This window comes from Ceratotherium simum, chromosome 6 (genome assembly GCF_057802395.1).
Source record: "Ceratotherium simum simum isolate JZ-2026a chromosome 6, ASM5780239v1, whole genome shotgun sequence".
NCBI classification, from domain to species: Eukaryota; Metazoa; Chordata; class Mammalia; order Perissodactyla; family Rhinocerotidae; genus Ceratotherium; species Ceratotherium simum.
This window is the reverse complement of record NC_141905.1, coordinates 12,817,106-12,823,105: the sequence shown is the minus strand read 5'-3', so window position 1 is coordinate 12,823,105 and position 6,000 is coordinate 12,817,106.

Genomic DNA, 6,000 nt, shown 5'->3' with positions numbered 1-6,000 from the left:
CCCAGGCTTACATCCCATCTCCAAACACATTCCTTCTGTAGTTGCCATGCCTCAGCTTCGTAAGTCTTTCCAGTATTCTAAAGAACAAGTCAACTTGCTTTTCATTGATAACCCATTTGTAGATATATATATTTCATCTTTCTCTACTTTGATAATTAATTTGACTCCTACTTTTTCTTTCCATCTTCATACATTGTAATTCAGAATTATAGATGTCTCCTAATTTAATAAGAGATGAAATCAGTGTTTCTACTTTCTGGCAGAGGCAGCAGCATTGCTAAGTTGCCATCTTATAACAAAAACTATTTAAATTCAATTTTACCTATGAAGTCCTTTTAACAATCAAGATTCTTAAAAATATTGTCTTTCAGAAACTCTCAATTAATAGCAATGTTTACAGTGTTCTATAGCCACATATATATGCTGCATATTAATTTTTATTCTAAATATTATTCAAAATAGAATGGAAGGAATAGCATCTTGCTTGAATTTGCATACTTAAAACCCAGAAATGTTATTGTCTTCTTAACAAAAAAGAAAAAAAAGTCTTCAGAACCTGAGAGGGAAGCAACTAATTCTACTTTCTTAGTGAAATTGAAAGGGCTTCATAAAGGAACTGATATTTCACCTTTATTTTGAAAGATTTGCCTACCCTTTTAAAGGCATTTAAACAGGGGATTGTATATCACAAGAGAATGGAAGCAAAAGAGAGACCAACATGTTCCGAGAATAATGAGATATTTGGGAGGACAAAAAGAGATAAAACATGGGAAAGGATTTTGGGAAAAGTCAAAAGTTTACATAAATTCAAAGAAGCATTATTTTTATTTATATAGATTCCTTCTTACTAGAGTTTTGCCTCTTCTTCATGAATAATACACATGCCTAATGATCTAATTTACAGGGAACTCACAAATCCACTTCAAGAGAGCCCTAGAAGAAATTCAATTCCAATTTCACAAGAATCATTACTTAATAAAGAACTCATAAAACAGTCTTTTGAATATTTTTCATAGTTAAGAACTAGGCTACAGTCAATGGTTGTGATGCATGGTGCAAAGTTCCCTGAGCCCAGCTGATTTCAGCTCATCGGTAGTGGACAGTTCCAAGCACACTGCCGGTGTCCAAAATCCTGAGTGCCCCTTTGCTTTGCTGCTTCAAGGCCTTGTCCTAAGCCACAGGAGGCCATTCAGCTGCAAGCTGGCTCAACGTGCAAAGGTAGGGGGATTAATCCCCTGGGAGCAATCCTCCGCAAGTGGGAGACAGGAGTTGATAAACGTGTCAGCCTTGCTGTCTTCTATGGAGACAATGCTAAGGCAGGTTTGATACAGTTCCTCACCGGGGTCCGTGGTGCGATTGAGCTTCACTTGCTCACAGTGGAAATTGAATCATCAAAACACAGAGCACCCTTCCTCCTTTTTCTCTCCTTTTCCCCACTCTTTTACTTCTGCTCCTTGAAATTTCCTCTTGAATAATTTACCTATACCTAATTCCTTTTCTTGGGTTGTGCCTTTGGAGAAATCAAAATAAAACTTACACTTAATCAGTTATGTGTCTCTACTCTTTACCTATTTCCATTAACTTCATATAATTTGCAGGCATCTAGCCTTTTCTATCTTTCTACCTTAAAGACTGAAGAATAATTAAAAATGTCTTTTTAACCTGTTGGCATTGATTACTTATATTTAGAGAAAGATTCATCAGTGATACATCAAAGAATAACACTGAACTAGGAACCAAAAAGCCCATAATTTAGTCCCAGATTTTGTATTACCTAGTGATAAAACTATATGAAACTCATTTTATCTTTCTAAAACCTTAGTTTCCTGATTTATTGAAATGAAGGAGTTGATGTAGAAGGTTATTCCAGGGCGCTGATTTTATGATTCCATGAAATTATAGAGGCAGGACTGCTTTAGACAAAGCTGTCCATTGGGCGTGTTTCCAGGTGGTCTGTTGCTCATGGTTTGGAGCCTCACCTACACCTGTGGCCTTCCATCCCATGCCTGGAGCAACTTCTCACCAGCATCCAATCCAAATCTGTCACTTGCTTGGACAGTTCCAAATGCCTCAGTAGCCCCAGCTTTAAATATACATAATATTTAATTTATGCAAATAGCAGTTTCTGTCTGTTTCTAGAGAATATAATATAACAAAGTAAACCATGTTAATAGGAAATTCACTACAGAGGACAAGCCCACAAATCCCACGCACACTAACCCCAGGTTCTTCTCCCTTTCTTACACAGCCCTCTTAGGCAACACACATGAATGCAAGTGACCTTCTCCCTACAAGTCACCTGACCTTGTATTGTTACTCAGTAGTGACTCCAAAGGTGAAGTTTCTAGACAAAAGGGAGGGAGAGACCCAGTGGTGGGGAGGAGATTAGAGGCAGGAAAGGCTTTATTGCACTTTGCAAATCATCCCACGTAACTGGTTGCCAGTTCAGCTACACTGAAGACTGGCTCTGACAGAAGGCATTAAAAGGAGAAAGTAAAATAGTCCCTTTGTTCTGACTCCAGAAATGCTGAGAGGAAATTCCTGTTCACAACAGGTGATTAAACAAGCTTTATTAGAGGCCATTACATGGAGTCACTAACGCTGCTTTGTTGCAATAAAATGGTTCATTTTCCCATTTTCTCATTCTTTAACTTTCTAATAGTATTAATCAGATTTATCAACAATTTGATAACTCCAAACTGGCTGCCAGAGTCTTAGAAGAACACTTTTACAACCTGTTCTCTTAATGCAGTAAAGCTCACACTTATCCACCAATTTCCCCCTAAGATGGTGAAGAATGGATTTATATCTTGGGGGAAGGGGTGACCATGTAGCTCAAAGTGTCTAACCACAAGCATGAAATTTCTCCAAATCCTTCTCCTTCACCTTAAAAATTATATGAATTTACCTTCCACTCAGTAATCAACCTCAACTTATATTAATTTCAACATAATGTGTGGAATGATTTACTGATTACTTTAGCCCATCAAAATGTTTAAGGAAGAATAAGGTAATTTGGATTTTATGTTTTATTCTTAGACTTTTCATCTATTTGCAAGGATAAAATAGAAATGTTTCTCTTTCTTCTCATGATACCTCTAAACTGTTCCTGAATCATATATTCAACCTGGAAGGTAGATTTCCCCATTCACTAAGAAGCATATTTTTTGTGCAACTGAAATCTTTTACCATGTCTAAATATGAAATTCAAATGTCAACTCCATTATTCTTGCAAAAGAAACATAAGGATCAAAATTCATTGTCTATCAAGTGAACCTAGGAAAGAGGAGGTATTATGGTGTTTGTATCTTCAGGCTTCAGAACTCATATGTTTAGCATTGTAGCCTGTACCAGCTGAACAGGCCCAGGAATGATTTTTTGCTGCTGGTATCTGACCTGCTGCAGTATCTAGGGCAGGTTCAAAGTGAGCACACAACGTGCAACAGAAACATTCATTTCTCTCCCAATACTCCTTTTACTTCCTTCTACCTCACAAACTCATCCTTTCAGTTTCCTTTCCTTCCTTTTACTTTACAGACCCATCATGGCCCACTTCAGAGCACATTTTTGTAATTTTGTTTCTCCCCCACATGTTCCTGTATGGTAGATACCATCGTTTTGTAGCATTACAGAAAGGCAGACATAGTCTTCCTCTTTCTCATTAGCCACTCTCTTTGAATCTTGTATTAATGAAATCATCACATTTCCTTGCCTAATCAATTATTACTCTGCTGTGCATAAATACAGTGAATATGATGGCAAAAAGCTGCCAAGTGCTTTGGATATCACAGAATGGAAACCTCCAAATAAACGTCTGCTGTGATTTCTATTAGATGAAGACACTTACGATATGTTTTATTGGCCCATTAATAAATGACTAGAGTGGTAAAGATATCTGGCTAGAAGCCTCATTTCTTGCAAGCTCAAAATATGTGGGTTAATGGAGCAATTAAACATACTTTCATATCACAGGGCTGTAATAATATTGGGAAAAGGTAAGTGAATTACTAAAAAAAAACAGACAACTGTAAATACAGAGAAAGAACAAGAAGCTTAATTTCTATAAAAGTGGTAAAGAAATAAGTGACAGAATTTCAAACAGTTGGCAATTTATAGGGCACCTGAATTAATATATTTAAGTCTTTTCTCGTCAAAAGAGGTATCTTGTTTTACTGAGGTGAAGAAAATATAACGTAGAGAAATAGTTCTCCAACAGAAGCAGACAATATTAGGTCATACAGGGGAATAGTGGTCAAAAAGCATTTCACGAAATATTAACAGTTATCTGCTTATGAGATGCTGATGTAATAAGACTGTTTCAAAGATACAGAAGACAGGAGAGTTTGTAAAATGAAATGCAAGTGCTAACCGAGACCACCATCAGTGCAGGGCCAAGTATTTGTCATCTGTGTATCCCAGCATATTGCACATTCGTAGTGCTTGTTCAATAATGGGTAATATGCCAATATTAGGATACCAATAATTGGTAATAATGGCAATAAAGGTAATAGAAAAATTGAGTTTATTGGATAATTTCTTGATAAAGCCAAGTTGAAGGATAAAGTTTAGTGGAAGATTTCCCCACCCTTATATCAATAGCATATACTCCCAGAACTCTCACCTTCTTCCTTGCCTCTCTTCCTATCCAGCCAGTTTCTGAGACATCTGGTCTCCCCTCTTTATCCGCCACCCTGATTCCTTTGCACTCTTATGCTTCACCATCCAGACTCAGTACATTCATTATGATGATCTCAATTCTTAGCTCCTGCATCCTGGAAGCTGAGAGTTGCTACAAATAACTGCCTAAACATAAAATCTTGCCACATTAAAAGTTAGCTGAGACCTCAGAGCAACCTGTGAAAATTTCACTTCATTTTTTTCAGCTTCTTCTCTCAACTCCCTCAGTGACTTTCCAAAGATCTCTATCCTTTACTACTTTCCCTACACTATCTATTCAAACTCCATCCTTCACACTACCAGTGAACTTTTGTCCCTAATTCATAAATTCTGCTTAGCTTAGTCATTATGCATGATCTTTTACCATATCCATCCCCACCAATTACAAATTGTGTGTATGTGTGTGCAAATCTTGGCCTAAAGTCAGTTGTAGAAGAATTTTGTATCCAAAAGAAACAAGGCTTTTACTTTAAAAGCATTGAGAAGTGATGGCAGTCTATATTGAATTCCTCAGAGGAAGTGCTAACAGGATTATACAAATAGCAAGATGTCCTAAGACCTTCCCAAATTTCCACTAATCCACTAAGCTACTGTCCCAACATCTCTCTTATCTGGTTCTCTAAAAAATGTTTGCCTATGGCTTCCTCATCCAGATGTATTAGGATTTCCTCTCCCAAAGGAGTACCATATCTTTCCTTATGTAACTCAATTTCGCTTGCAGAGACCCCTTCCAGTCTGTCACCACAAAGGTTCTCTGTGGCAAGTCACAGAGTGAGCAAAGACTCCTTCTTAGAATGGAATGAGAATTGTGAGATGTGTGAGTAGTATTCATACCTCCTTCCATGCTTGTCTTTGCCTTCTCTCCTTCAGTTGTAGAAGACAGTTATGCCAGCTCCTACCAACTAACCCTGCATCTATTCCTTTGACCACATGCCTTTTTGTCTCCAAGAAATTATCCATCAGGATTTCTCTCTTTACTTCTGTATCCAGAATATATTTTAAAAACCCACTGAACTCATAAATAAGAAAAAAAAAATAGTTTAAAATGAGCAAAAGAGTTGAACTGACACTTCACCAAAGATGTACCAAGTTGTATAAGCTACAGGTTGCACAAAACCAAGGTCCACCCAGGAATACAGGATAAATTCGCCACAACTTTGTGTTGGAAAAGACTTTAGAGGTCACATGTGCCCTCCAACATTGCAGGAATCCCTCTGCCAACATTCTTTAAAAATCTTCATCTAAAAGAAGGAAATTGCCAGCTGTGTTTGGATTTTGCTTTGTCTCTTGTGCAGTTTCCCCATCTCTAAAACGGCAATAATA